The 15,747-nt window shown below is 45.8% G+C and overlaps 1 protein-coding gene across 2 annotated transcripts in view; it reads right to left on the reverse strand.

The window, feature by feature from the left end:
* Gpam (glycerol-3-phosphate acyltransferase, mitochondrial) overlaps positions 1-15,467 on the reverse strand; it is a 71,722-nt gene extending 56,255 nt beyond the window's left edge. The window contains exon 1 of one of the 2 annotated variants that reach the window (XM_005387757.1): positions 15,238-15,467. The gene's annotated coding sequence lies outside the window, so the exon portion shown is untranslated. Of the gene's footprint in view, positions 1-13,900; positions 14,072-15,237 lie in introns of those variants that run through there. The other variant, XM_005387759.2, reaches the window with a different exon arrangement.
* Positions 15,468-15,747: the final 280 nt, after the last annotated feature.

The following is a 15,747-nucleotide window of genomic DNA, read 5'->3' on the forward strand; positions in this document are numbered from 1 at the left end:
GAACAAGGGAAACAAAATTGGTCTGTTATGAGACATCTGCACCCCCTTGTTCACTGCAGCATTACTCACAAAAGCCAAAATGTAGAACTGACCAAGTGCCCATCAATGGATGAATGGGTATAGAAAATGTATGCACAGTGGAGTACCATTCAGCCTTTAAAAAGTGGAACATCCAGTCATTTGTGATGACACAGATGAACGAAAGTTCGTACTATGCTAAGAGAATGACCAGGCACTGAAATACAGATACTGCCTAATCTCATACAAAAGTTTTAAATGTCAAGCTTGCAAAAGCAGAGACTAAACAGTGGTGATCAAAGGTTGGGGGAGGTGCCAAGCAATGGGTAGATGTTGGGTACAAAGTTTTAGTTAGGCAGGACGATGAAGCTCTGGAGATCTACTGTACAACATGGTTCTTCTTTAGTTAAGAGTAATGCTTAAAAAGTGCAAAGAGAGTAGATTTTAAATATTCTCACCAAAAAGTGCTAAGTATATAAGGTAGAGTTGTGTTACCTCAATTTAATCACTCTATAATGTATGCCCAAATGTTTCCTGTCAGTTAAAAAAGAACAGTGATTCAAATCATGGCTTTGAAGATGGCCACATTTCAATCTTGTTCTTTTAACAACGTCTAAAGCAAGAAGAGAGAAAAACATGCATTTGCACATTGAAGGAAAGTATTAGACCCACTGTTCCCACCTAGGTATCTCTGCAAAAGAGTTAATGACATCATATTACAGTGACACAAGCACACCCATGTTTATAGCAGCACAATTCATAATAGCTAAATCCTGGAAGTGGCCTATATGTCCATCAACGTTGACTCGATGAAGAAAATGTGGTATGTGTACCAATGGAGTACTAGTCAGTCATAAAGAATGATAAATTTGAGGAATTTGTCCAAAAATGGTTGCACTTTGAGACCATAGCGTTAAGTGAAATAGATGAGATGCAGAAACTAAAATATTACATGGTTTCTCTCATATGAGAAACCCAAAGCTTAAAGAAATAAAAAGGCAAAATAAAAGATAGATACTAGGAAACAGGGAGGTAGATCTTTTGGAAAAGAAAAGGGAACCAAGGGATGAAGGGAATGGGGAGGCGGGGAAAGGAAGGGAAGGGAAAGAAAAACAGAACTAAGATGTGTTTTGTACATGTACCAATTCCCCAAGATGAAAATCATCATTTTGTGCTGCAAACATATACTAATAAAAATAGAAATTTAAAAACATGAAAATATTATTATTCTTATTGAGCTAAGTAGTACTTCCATGATTTTGTGTGTGTGCTGCTGGGGAGTGAACCAGGCCTCAGCCGTGCGAGGCCAATGTTCTACAACTCAGCTACATCCCAGTTGCACTTATGCTGTCATCTAAATACAGTTTGTCTCCCTGGGCTCATGCAGGAGCCCATGTTTTGCAAATTCCCACATCCATAGAGTTAGGAGGGTACAAGCTCAATCCAACTGTAGTGTCTAGAGGTGGGGCCTTTGGTAAGTGATGAGGATTAAATAAGGTCACTAGTGTGTTGTCATCTTGATTGGGTGCTGGTGGCCTTATAAAACGAGGGAGAAAGACCACAGATGAACACACACACTGCATGAGTTTGCATGTCCAGACTTGTGAGCTACATACAAACCTTTTTTCTTTATAAAGTTAGCCTGCCTTAGGTATTTCATTAGAGTGATGAAAAGTTGACTAATATGTACTTCCAATCAAGATTTTTGAAACCAGGTATGGTGGCACACATCTGTCATCGCAGTGCTTGAGAGGCTGAAGAAGGAAGATAGTGAGTTCAAGGCTAGCCTGGGCAATTTAGTCCAAGGTTGGTCTGGACTTGGACTACAGAGTTCAAGACTCTCGTTTTAAAAGGGGCTGGGGTGGGGTTAAGGAGAATGAGGATGATGAAGGGGGGGTGTAGAAAAGAAAAACAAAAAGGAATCATCCGAAATGGATAAAGGTGTGTAAATCAAAAGTCTACTCTTACCTCTAAGTGAGCAAAGGCATACTAGTGGCCATTATTAGCTATTCTCGAGGCAGTTTGAGTAACTGATGATATCTACAGTAGTCTTTCAAACCTCAAAAAGGTAAAATATTATCACTAAGGCTCTTCACGCCTGTTCAATGGTTCAGACATAAAAGAAATGTTAATTATGGGAACTGAGCTATGAATTCTGAATGACCCCAGGGACAAAATGCTTATCTGGTAGTCTTATGTTGCTGGAAATTTATTAGAGGTTTTAAGATTACCTTAACTGATTTTCACCTTAAGTGCTCTACCTGGAGAAGCATTAAAAGCTCCCGATAAGGAACGATTTCAAAGAGGTAATGGGCCTGGCCAGAAGACCTGCTGGGTGAATTAGAGGCACTGTAAGGAGAACAGCCCCAGTGAGGTGGCTGAGTCCATCATGCAGTATGATGCGCTTGTCACAACCAAAAGCTGCCACTTTGACCAGGGCTCACGAGGGCCCCCGCTCATTCCTGTTGCCAAGGGTGACCAGGGCAGGGAAAATAGTACTACTTGCAACAAAGATCTGAGAATGAAGCCAAGGACTCAGTTTCATTCTACACCATCACGGTATCATAGTCTCTGCTTGCCCCATAATTCTGAGTTGCACACTTTCCTGGGGGCCGCAAGTTCTGACCTATTTTAACCCTTGCCTGCTTCTCTGCTGTCCTCCTCTACCTTTCTCCCTGCTCTCACTGTCCTAGTCCCCAAGGCCATCTTGCAGAACCAGGACCATCCCAAGCTCATACTAGCTGAAGGCTTCCACATTCATGCTCTTTCCTGCCAGGAACATTCCTTCTGTAGATATTTATCTGGATGATTTATTCTTATTTTTAGGGCTTGGCTGTATGGGCAACTTTATGTCCACTACCTTGTCACTTTCTTCTATATCATTCTATTTTATTTATAGCACTTAGCACTCTCTGAAAATAACCTGTTGATTTCCCTTCCCGATCATTGTCTATCCTCCCCATTAGAATGTGAACTCCAGAAGAGCAGGAATTTTCTGTCTTCATCAGGGCTACAGACCCCCAGGCCAGACACAGAATCCACACTGGCTACACATGTGCAGGAGAAAGGAATGAATAATCAGCATCGTACCTACCATTTATTATTTACTTTGTGCCCTTCACAGGACTGTGGGTTCTCATGCATACTATCACACTGAATTCTCACAGTATCCCTCCAAGGTAGGTTTTGCTCTATTATCCCTCCGGTACAGACTAGGTTTCACAGAGAGGTTTTGCTACATTACCAATGTCACAGCTAACAAGAATCTAAGACCTTGTTTGAACTCAGGCATTCTTGCCTCCCACACTCCCGCTCTAAGTCTGGAATCAGCATATTTCCTCTGTGAAGGGCGAAGTAGGATTTTGGCTTTGCAGCCCATTTGGTCCCTCTTACAACTGCTTGATCTTCTGGTATTGTGAAAGAAGCCATTTCCACTACACAAACAGATCCATGGGACTTCCCAATAAAACTTCACCGGACAGGGAGACAGGGACCGCAGCCAGCCAGTCCCTCCTTACGTCCTCATTCTCTACATGCTATACTAGGAAAGGGTTCCAACTACAGGAGAGCTAAGTTAAAGAAAAGCAGTGTGCATGGTGAGCCTCCTTTGAATAAGGAAGATAGCACAGAAGTGTATAAACTGTTAAGTTAAAAAGGCAAAATAAAAGCTAGCATGCTGATGGAAATTGGCACTCTATTTATTCAACAACCACTTGACAGGATTATAACCATCACTTACACCTACAGTGAAATTTAAATCAAGTAACTTATTCTATTTCAACCAAGGTTTCAGTCACATGATCCTCACATGATTTCACACACTGACCCACTAGTGAGCTGGCATAGATGTCCATCCCAAGCAGGCCCAGAATAGTCACTATTGAAAGAAAAAGTTCAGAGTCATTTTGTTAAAACTCTCCCTCTTTCAACCACTGAGCTCGAACACTTCTGTCTTCCCACGTCCAGAAAACTCATGTGTTACAGGCCAGAGGGACAGGCAAACACAGGTTACTGGTCCAAGCAACTCCCGAGAGGTCTCTTGCATCTCATTGTTTAATTATTCAGAGTGGTTTTGAGACCAAATATCAGCTTTAAAGCAAAAGATCTACTCTCCAGCCCCTTAGGTCTGGGCTGGGACAGGGAGTAGCTCTGAGGAGTGGGAGACCAGGGGACACTAAAGGTGCTGTGTGATGTGCGTGGCTGTGCATAAACAGTGGGTGTATGTGGACTGGAACCTTAAAAGACTGGGCCTCCTCTGGGCACTCTGGTCTGAGAAAAAGAGAATGTATGTACATGTGTGGGGTGTGTGGATGGGTGTGTGTAAAGTGTATGCATGTGGTATGTGCCAAAGGAGCAGAGTCATGGGAATTTCCTGGTGGGGTGCAGTGGAATGGTAGGGAAGTGTGGTGTGCATGTGGTATGTACATGTGTGTTATACGTGTGGGGTGAGGCCTGTGGTGTGTGTGGCATGTGTGCATGGTGGGGGATGTGAGGCATGTGTGAGGCGTGTGTGATGTCTATACGTGTGGTGTGTATGTGTGCGTGTGGAGTATATGGTTTGTGTAGAGTAGTGCATGTGTCCATGGTATATATCACACTCCATTTCCTCTTCCGAGTCCACTTTGCTAACATATTCTGCCTCCTCCCAGCTGTCTCAACCTTCTCCCACCCCTTGTGGAGGAGACCAGAAGACCTGAATCAACAAGGAATAAAACACCATCCTCACTGTCCTCAGAAGGAGCACCTCATCTTCCCTGGGTTCCCACTCTGCATGGCTTGGCCCTGTAAGCCACCCATCTGCCCTGACTAAGGCATCAGGAGAATGTGGCCCAGGACGTCACACTACTTGCCTTGTGTGGACACCCAACCGGGAACCTAAGGACTAGATACTTTGCCTCGTTCACTTGTACTGTAATGATGCATATAATTTGGTTGGTATTTCACTATTTAATTTTGAAAAAACCTATTTTATACTAGTGTTTTATAGGAGCAAAAATGCTGCAGAAGTTACACCTATGTTGTATTTTTTCTGAGATGTTTTGTTTCAAGGTAACAACTGCGGAGATACCTTTGCTCAGTTTTTTTATATGCCAGATACAGAGAATTTGTAGCGGTTATTTTTGTAATTCTAGTGACTTGTAAAAAGACCAAGTGAGTGAGTAGAGGGGAAAGCACAACCACTGGGCTGAGGCAATGGCGGCACCAGTGTTCATTAGGCTGTGAACAATAAAGCACAAAAAATAAAAAAATTTAAAGAGAAACAAACAAACTCCCTTCCCTGAGGCAGTGTCATAATTGGAAGCAGATCAGAGAAAAATCTCCACTTCTCTCTTACTCTGAAGAGTGTCCCACTAGAAACAGCCCCCCAGCAAGATTCCCTCTGCAAACTGCACATGATTCTTAGGCCTAATTTCTTCAATGTGGAGAGGACTTTCCACAGTTCACTTTTCAATGTATTACCTATGTGTGACTTTGAGCCTGTCCAAGCCATATGATTGTCTGTTTCTGGAGGAAGTCTAACAAAAGCATGTATGTAAAAGAAAATAAAAGCAGGACCTTAGTACCTGTGGAAAGCCACTGGGACGGCACTAGGTGCTTTGCTGAGATATGTCCCAAGGAATGATGACATGATGGCTAGCTAAGTCAAAGTTCAGTTCCTGGGAATAATTAAGTTGTGTTGTCCTCGTTAATCCTGTTAATGATTCCTCCCCTTTCCCCTGTTCCTGCTTTTTGTGAGAATCCCAATAAAAGGCTAAAGAAAACTGTAATTGTGGCTTCAGTCCTACAGGCTATAGCCTCGATCCCATAACTTTGTCTCTCTTATTTTCCTTTCAATCTGCCACACCTCGTTCTCGGGACCCGTCACCCCACACAGAAACCGACATTTACAGGCACTTCAACTCTTGTGTAATTTTTTAATCATGGGCTTTAGGTGTTTGAGTGAGAATTCGGTCCCTGCAGGGTAGAACCAGAATCTGGTGATGACTAGAGATGCAGCACCCATCACTGCTTGACCGCTAACCAGCTCTGAGGCCTTGGGGACCCCTCCCCACTTTTTCCCTTCCAAGTCAGTCCCTTATCAGTAAAGGAGTGACTCCACTTCACACCCTTTCACCCACCCAGACTCTTAGTCCTGGTTATCTGCTTGGCATATTATACCTTTTATTACTATTTAAGATGATGCATGTTACTAATGCTGCATTTCTATTGAGTGCCTTGTGCTATCTACAGGACTATGGTATCTACTACGTGCATTCCATGTGTTCTATTAATTTTCACAACTTCCCAGCTAGGGGAGGAGCCTCATGACCACAGTCTTCTCAGATATGAGGGACAGCTGAGGCTCAGGAAAGAGACATGAGTTTCCCCAGGTCACCCAGGGAATAGTTGACAGAGCAGGAATTTGAATCAGAGCCTGTGTTTTCAAGAACTCCACACACTCCCTTGGTCAAGTTTTTTATTTTTTTTTTTCTCTTTTTGAGACAGGGTCTCACTATGCAGTTCAGGCTGGCCTTGAGCCCGCTTGGTAGCCCAGGCTGGTCTCAAACTTGCAATGATCCTCCTGCCTCAGCCTCCCAAGTGCTGGGATTACAGGCATGTGCCACCATGCCTGGCTCCTGGTCAGGTTTTGACCAGAGAGGAAAATGCAGTTCAAACACCCTCACACTGAGCTCGCTATCCCTTCTTATGATGCCTCCCCCATGCCAGACTACAAAATACCAAGGTGTCTTCTACAGAGGGGCTGAGGCAGGGGCTGAGGCTGCAGCTGCTGCAGCATCCAAGACATGGTCTTTGCCCTGGGACACTTGGAGGTCAGCGAGGTGATAAAGGCTCCTGAGCAGGAGGAACCCTGCTGCTAAGGCACAGAGCAGGCAATCTCTTGCCCTTGGTCACCTCTGTGGTGTGATGCTCCCTCCTTTGATAAAGACAGGTAGCCCTTTCAAAGATGCACCACATCAACCATCTAGTGATATAAGCTACCTGGGGGCTCTCCCCTCAAGAAACAGTAGGGCATCCTTAAGAAGATATATCATCACTGGCCTTGGGGTTAGGGTAAAGGCAGTTTGGTAGAGCTAGCAGAGCAAGGCTGGCAAATTACAGGTTTTCATACACTTCATCTCCTCCAAGGTGGGGGAGCAGAAAGTATTACGGAATCTCCAGGAACTATGGATCTTGCTGATCTTCTGTACACTAAGCAGCAGGACTTATCAGTGATGTACAAAGCTGATATTTTGCAGCTAAAAAGACTGAATTGAAGTTCCATGGCCAGTTAATCCAAAAAGAGTCTTCCTGATTTGCACTCGACCTCATGACTGTTCAGATAGCACCTCAATCTAACTCAGATTTCTATCACATGCAGGGTACTTTCTCAATATATCTCCTGCAGTGCCTAAGACAGTGCACAGTACATAGCAGAAGCTCAATAAAGTAGGATATGCCAATAGTTCTTAATGTGGTTTCTCAAACTGAGGCAAATATCATCGTATCATATAGTTCTTGACCAAGAGATGATTTTTTATTCCAGCTCAGGGGACATTTGGAAATGTCTAGAGATATTTTTGGCTGCCACAAATGAGGGGAGGAGTCCTATTGGCCTTCATCTTATTGTCAAACATCCTACCACACTCAAGACAGCCTTACAGTAAAGAATTAAGGTCCATAGCGGCTTAGAGATTCTGATCTCATCTAATACATTCTACAGATAAGGAAACTGAGACACGAGACAAAGGGGCTTGCCCGGGGCCGCACAGCTCGCTGATGGCAGAGCCATGAGGAGAAATGCTCCCTGAAGCCTGCTATAATGTCCTGCCGTGACCTCAAGGCAGCCCGAGAGCTGCCTGCTACAAGACAGATGCACTCAGTGGAAAAAAATTGTGTTGTGGCAGGAGCGCTGGCAAAGCCATCACAATTATGTAAGCGTAAGTGCACCATCCCTGCTGCTGTCCAGTCCAAAGCAGCCCCGGAATGAGCTGCCGGCACAGGTTCCAGAGGATTAGGACACAAACTCGGAGCAGACAGTGCTCCCTGGAGGCTGCTACTCCCTGTCAGCTTCACTTTCCCGCACAGTTGGTTACAAACCGAACACAATAATCAAGTCAAAGAAAGTTTTAATAACCAATCAAGTTAAAAATATTAACAATTATGGGCCACGTTAGATCAAAGTAGAAACTGATCCTCTACAGTGTACTAATTGTTTGCTTTATCCTTGCAACCGGTGACCATTTTTTGGCCCATTCTGTCCCAGGAGAGAGCCTGGATTTCAAGGAGAGGCTGGGTCCTCAAGGAAGGGATGGCAGAGAGAGAAGGCAGCGTCTACCAGGGTCACACACAAGTCACATCTTTGACCTCAAGAAGCTCTGGGTCTAAGCATGAGCTTTTCCTCCCCAGTTGTTGCCATGGAGCAAAGTCAACACCGCAAATATGAGTGAAATAAACACTTCCTTACAGATAGATACCTAAGCTTAGCAAGACTTCACTTATTTTAAACAACTTCAAATAGAGAATTACCCGACTTGGACTTTACTACTTTGACAATTGGGATTTGGTTTATCTAGCGGATGTTTTTCTCTTGCCCGTAAAGTATGTCAAGGGACCGCCAATACTCTGACCCTATCTAAAGTGTCAGGATTGCCAGGGGTATTTGAAGACTTCACATAACCATAGCAGATCCTGTGACTCAGATTCCTTACTATAAGCAGCCAGGTAAAAAGCCCTATATTTCGACTCCCCCAAGATCGTCCATATACAGGGCACATGTATGTTTCCAGTAGCCGCTAAGCAGCAGCTCGCTGGAAGCTGGTGACCTGGGTTAGCACAACTCTGAAGATCAACTTGTATCTTTAAATATCAATGAAAAATTAAACATCCCGATAACACTGAGCCCTCATGGCTCTTATTTCCATTGCAACTACTTTCTAAGATGGTTAATTCCCTTTTAGATTTTCATGAGTTTGGCCCAGAAATGAGATACTTGAAGCATTAAACATAGAGGAGCCTGAGATACCAAGAAAACAGTAGATTCTGTTTAAGAATTTGGCTGCCACAACTAGCAAAGCATCCTAGGGAAATGAGTGCAATTGGAATATATCACCCCTGTCACTCTGCTGTAGACTGCACAATCAGAAATTATGAAAGACGCCCCAAGCTTCTGCTGGAGTTTAGGAGTGGATCTTAGCCTCAGTGACAAGCAAGTTTTTAGACACGATTTCTCAGACTCTGAGCTATCACAGGGTAGTCAACAGAGGGAGATTAACCTTCTAACTCTGTTCAAGTATTAAACCAAACAAAAGCTTCACTTGTCAAACACCATCATTTAATTAAAGGAAGAACACTTTATCATCCAAACAAGCAGGAAGGAGAGACTCTTGGAGCAAAAAGGAAGTCCCTCAAGTTGAACATGTATAGCTGTATTAAATACTTGTGACTTTATCTTTTGTCCTTATGTCACCCGAGCCTGTAAAAGGTATTGTAGACTAGCACCCACCTTCTGTCTAGAATGTGCCAGCATGAGTGTTAGGGAATCGTGGAAGCTGGCTGGATGAGGAGGTATTTCGGACAAGGGGTGTGAGGGTAGAACTGGAGGAATGGGCCGCCCTATGAATACAGTGTCCTGCTCCACGGTCACACTTTCCATTCTGTAATCTTACACTCAATGGCCTGTTTAATTACCCATTCCTTCTACTGGGCTGTGAGTTCCTTGAGAGCTTCAACTGGGCTTTGTTGCTCAGTCACTAGACTAGTTAGAGGTGGGCAGGGACAGTGGTACAGCAAGGTGGTATTGAAGGAGGGGTCTCAAGCACCAGGGACACACAGCGCTGCTTCACAGACCAAGTGATCTGAGCATCGGAGGGTACAAGCCCTGTTACCTAATAAAGCATGCTGTTAGGTCCTGTGTGGCAGTATCCCAGCCTACCCAGCAGGTTCACTCTGAGCAACACACACGAGATAATTAAATGTACCCAGGGGAGCTCCCTGGAGTCAAGACTACCAGCACCATGACAAGGTGCCTGGTTGAACAGCAAAACCTCAGCTCCTCTTTTGTGGTCCCTGCAGAGGCCCTGGTGGGGGCAGTGTGGGGGAGGAGCCAGCCTCCTCCTGCTGCCTGGTCTCATTATTTTCCACTGCCAAATCTTAGCAGAGCTCTCAGTAGCAAGGTTTCCCATTTTCCCAGGCCCTTGCTCTTCATGTCACTTTTTGGCATCGATTCAATAAACAAACAAACCCAGACAGTGTTCCTAGCAGCCCTCAGGGTTAAGATCCACAGCAACAAGTCCTTCCCTGCAGAGAAAGTCCCACCCACAGAGAGATGGATGGCCTTGCTTTTCAAGACTGTTTTTTGGGACAACCTGGTTTCTAGCAGGATGCTGAAGCCCAATTCACAGTCACACTTGCCCCTAGCCCCACAGGAGGACAAATGCAAACCTTCTGAAGCACTGAGGGGAGGAGGAGGCTGGGTGGGGAGAGGGTGCCTGCCTGGCAGCTGGCTGCTGTTGCTGCTGTTCCTGATGGTGCCGCTGCTGCTGCTGCTAGAGACCCGGGAGTGGTGATGGAGTGTTTTCATTAGTGCACCTCACATCTCCAACGTTGTGAGCACTTGGAGAACTGGCTCCCATCAATGTGGGGTTAGCAAGGCTGCAGGCTCTGGGAACTGAATAGTGATGATGAACTTTCCACAGCAACTCTACTGTCATTTCCCTCTTCGGAGGTGTGTGAGGGGTACAATTTGCTATTCAAAGTCTCTTTGGAAATGCTCCTGGTCTAGTGCTTTAGGGCATAGCATCTCCATTCTTTCCTGAACATTCAGTCCTATCCCAGTCCCCCATCCAAAAGAGAGTTTTCAAATCCAGAATTCAAGTGGAGCAGAGTTGTGTCCCCTGGAATCTCCATCTAACTCCTTCCTCCCAGGATTCACGCTCCCTTGGGGCATCACTTGCCAAAACAACAGGAGGGAGGGGTCACTACAGCTGTGCTCAGAAAGCATCAGGCAGGGACTGACAAAATACAGGTGAAGGCAGGAGCGAGGACCAAGGTAGCGAAGATGGAGAAAGAACTGAGGTAGCTTTGGAGATCAAGGGCATAACACCCCCACACACACAGGCAAGGCGGGACACAAAGACACCAACGTCACCATTCTTTCAGGGACCCAAGGCTCAATGTTTGCCTTCGTCACTTTCTCTGCAGTCTTAATCTCCCTACCAATACCCAGAGCTGCTGGCTTTGTCTGAAAAAAACGCTACCCAGCTCTAAAAAAGCTGTCACTAATGTCCCGATCTGAGCACTCTCAAAGACACCGCACACAGTGCCAAAGGAACGCGGTGCTCCTGGTAGAAGGCCGAGTGGGCAGCCGTGGGAGCGCCTCTGTGCAGCCAAGATCCCTGGGCGCTTGTCCAGATCCCAAGAACCTGTTCACCTCCCAGCCTTCCTTCTCTCAGGACTGCCCCACAGAGGTTAGTCACCCAGGATGCAGCCACAGGACTCGAGGAGGAAAGACACAGAGGACTGCACCAGGGGGAAACAGTGCCTGCAAGGGGACTTCTGAGGAGAGTGACCCTGGGGAAGCAGGAAGGAAGTGCTGAGAGCAAGAGGCTTCCTGGAGACAGAACAGTCCGGCTCTTCCTCTGCTCCTGGCTTCTGCATCTGTGGAGGTGGGAATGGGGGACAGTACTAGACAGGGAGAGTATCTCGTGCTCCCTTTTGCCCTGTTCTTTGCTGTGACTCAAGAGGCTCACGTGTTTCTGGGTTCTTAAGGATCATTCCGTTGACTTCCTCATTTTGTTCTCACAGACTCTGACCTGAAAGACGCAGGGCCTTGGCCGGGCCAAGGAACTTAGCCTTGCTGTATTCTGGACAATGACCCAGGGGTACAACCTGCTCCAGTGCTGTTGGTTCACTGAAGAGCCTTTTCTGGGCTGGCTCCCGTCCCATCTGAATTGGCTCTCTCGTTCTTTCCCTCATCAGAGAAGGGAGTGATCTATTTATGTGATGTTTTCAAAGCCTCCTGCACCATTCAGTTGTAACTTCCACCTGGCCAGGTGGTTTTCTCTGCCTTCCTCTTACTCTGTCCCCGGTGCCTATCACACACAGTAGGTACAGACTCTCTATTCTCAAAGACAGCCTATGAGAGAAGTATTGTACCCATTTTACATAAGAGAGAATGATGTTTCAACCATTTCAATAACAAATGGAGCAGCAAGGGTCAGCTTCATATCCTACTACATTTCTAACAAAAGAGCAACATGCTGATGAAAATCCCTTATGCTGAGGACCTTACTTTAGGCTGTTCTGGATGTGGTATTCTAGAACCAAATGCCCCAAGACCATCCTCTGAAAGAGTATGAGAGGGGTGGGCCCCTTTAGTACTGAAGGAAGCTCAGAGAAGGGTCCCCGGCAGGTATCCAGCCTAGCCAAGACTGGCACAAGTGTGGGCTCACAAGCACCACCAACCAGAGTGGGTGCTCGCTCTGAGATCTAGACAAGGAATATCAGGCAAAGGACCACAAGCAGGGAATTCTCAGTGAGTGACTAGGGAGGCAGAGGAAGGACAGGGATCTCTTCTAACAGGAATATGAAAAGGGACTACTCACCAGGACACAGTAGCCCAAAGCTAAGAGTCTAGAGAGAAAAACCTATGCCATGCATGCTATTTGTTTTTCTTTTAAGACAAAAGATATTAATGTATGAGTGTTTTTTTCTAAATTAAAACCTCAGTATTCAGGTTTAATTTGCAGTGTTGGCACTTTGTGATAAGTAAGTGGGCTTTGGGTTGCAAATTGGGCCCTCATCTCTAAAAGGTTCACCATCGCTGGTCTAGGGAAGAACCTTGCCATAAGAAAAGGGGCATGGCTTGAGACTAAACCATACGACACTCAGTCTCAGCTCTAGCAGTTAGCAGTTTGGGCAAGAGATTCTGCTCTCCTACTCTTAGTCTGTTCATCTAAAACAGTACGGCAAACCTATGGCACCATGCTGCAGCAGTTTGTTTGTTATAACTAAAAGGTTCACCATCACTGATCTAAAACATAAAGTGGTGCCAACTCCTCTATATTTGAAGGATAGAAGAGATTTGCTAGCACAGCACCCAAGACAATAAGCACCCAGGCATGTTTCATTAAGTGGTTCCTTTGAGGCCACAGCTGAAGGCCCTGTCAGTCTTCAGGAGAAACTATGAGTGGTTATGCTTGGCTACAAAAGCAGGTAGAAGGGTGGTGAAGGAACAAGAGCAGATAGGGAATAAAATTCAAAACCAAAATCAGCTCAGTTCAGCACCTGTACCCCCTAAGCAGAGTATCTGAGCTTAAGCCACGTACGTGGTTGATGCTCATAGACTCAGGTGCACAAACTTGTCAGATGGAGCATATGAGTGTGTTGCCAGGTTCCTACCATTAGCCTGCTATTGTGCATTCAACTTTATATTGATTCATTCATCCCGAGCAGCACCACAGAGCAAAAGCACGGGCTCCATTTACTATGCTAATTTATACACTTTTCTTAACTTGCCGTTTGTGCCTAGGTTAAATGGCTGCCACCTACCTCCCCAGCTAGTTGTGGGGGTTGAGTTGATCAGCACAAAGCGCTCAGAAAAGTGCTAGCACATAGCAGGCACTGCATCAGCATTAGCTGTTATGATCAGTACAAGCCTACTGCATACCAGACAATGTGAGCGCTGGCTAGCAAGTCATGCATCCTCCCTGCTTCCCCTGACTGTCCGTCTAGCACAGGCAATGGAGCAGAAACTACCAGTCACAAGACACCATGGCAGACGTCCAGTAGAGAAAGGTTGGGGCATTCTAACCTTATAGCAGAACGAGATTTTCCTGGCCAGACCTGGGTGCTGAGGGCAGAATACATTAAGCAGAAAGGACAAAAAGTGATAGTATCTTACCATAGCAGGTGCAAAGAACCAGAAGAATATCCATATGGTGAGACAGATGGAGAAGGGTGATGGAAAAGGTCAGAGAGGCCAGCAGGACTCAGGCCATCCAAACAATGGCAAAGGGAAGCAATGCTCCCAAAAAAGCAGAGAACACTCAGGCCCAGGAGCTCAGCTTCTTATTGTGGCTTGCCCTCTGTATCTCAACATGTCCCATAATGAAGGAGAGCAGGATTCGCTCTGATGAACTTTTCACACAGAGCACTCTGAGCATTCCCAGGAAGTCCAGTAGCCCCACAGAGAAAGCTCCCTGGGAATCTGCAGAGTAGAGAGCAGGGAAAAGAGTCTTCCATCCATGGACAGCCACGTGGGATCCAGCCACAGCCTCTCCCACCACAGCTAAGAGCGTAGGGATGACCTGGATACAAATGCCTAGGAATTAAGAAGTTATGAGAGGAGCACTTGGGAGTAAAGGCTCCCCAGTCACCAAGATCAGGGTAAGGAAATGCTGCGGCTTGGTTTGTTTCCTAACCTATAATGCGTACAGAAGGAAATACATTTTAAGAATATGAAAGTATCATAAAAGCATTTTCCCCAACAACACAAAATAAAATTGTTTTCTTGTTTTTATGTTGCATCCTTCCTTTGTCAGCCACATCCAGCTGAACTCTACACAAAGTGGCTTCTTTTATCTGTCTTTCAACTTCATTCCAGCTGGTTACATCCCTGGAGCCCAGCTTTCATCTGTAGGAGGAAGTCCTTGGACACAAAGCTGTCTTCCCAACCCAAACTCAGAAAGCACCACTGAACTGGGAATACGATAGGGAGAGAGCAACCCTTGCACAACACAGCCCCCAGGCAAAGTGGAGACCAAATTCAGATGTGAGGTGCTCAGCTTGACTTCCGTTGTCTGTAGCCAACATCACAAGTGTGGGCACAAAGACTTGTAGCACTCAGCAGAGCTTTTGAAGACCAGGTCCCATTGCAAATCATATTTAATGGCATTTCAAGCTAAAGGAATTAGATTTTTAAGAAGTACTCTAAACTTTCTCAGGGGTCTAGGGTTGTGAGCCGGGGTGAGGGCTTACATGGAGGTCAAAAAAGTAGCTGGACCTCAAGAAGAATTTTAAGGAAGCAAATACATTCATATGTGAGAGCTGCATCATCAAGGTCCTTACAGCTTCTCCAACAACTCATGCCTGAGATCCTTGCCCACCCGTGTCTCCCTCTCCTGTGTTCCATTTGCTTCCCAGCCCTCCATCCTACCTCCATGTCTGATGTCCCATCTATATTAGTGAATATGTTCTAAGACATTGGCCCCTCACCACCACCCCCAGTTTTTTAAATACCTGTATCCTTGACTCTGGTGTTTGGGGGATTATTCCTACTCAGTGGATTAGCAAAGCTGACCAGGATTCTGGAGAAGACAGTCTCAGGCATAGATGAATAAGAAGCTCTTCTGTGTGCCTGTTTGTAGGCCAGGGGCTAGAGGACTTTGAGTGTTCTGCGGTAACCTCAGAGACAGCCCATCAGCAGCAGCGAAGACTCTCAGCATGGTTTTGAAACACCACAGGAGGAGGAAGGCTCTTTCATCAAATAATAACCAGCTGGAGATAAGGCCTGCTAGGCTGAGCCTGGTTAGCCAATCACATGCTTCCTTCCAACTGTGAGGCCAGGCAGGCAGGGCTTCTGGAGTGAGTTCCAGGGCTTGTTACAATTTAATGATGCAGTGGGTGGTGTCTTCTTGGCACTGGCTGATGGGGATTTTCTAACTGGGAGTGAAGCCTGGGCTCAGTAACCTCATTCTCAGAGAGGCGTCTGCCCCGGGGCTGCAGCAGAGCATCCTGAGTGGTCACGGG

The sequence above is a fragment of the Chinchilla lanigera genome, unplaced genomic scaffold (assembly GCF_000276665.1).
Source record: "Chinchilla lanigera isolate Chin_1 unplaced genomic scaffold, ChiLan1.0 scaffold00030, whole genome shotgun sequence".
Taxonomy (NCBI): Eukaryota; Metazoa; Chordata; class Mammalia; order Rodentia; family Chinchillidae; genus Chinchilla; species Chinchilla lanigera.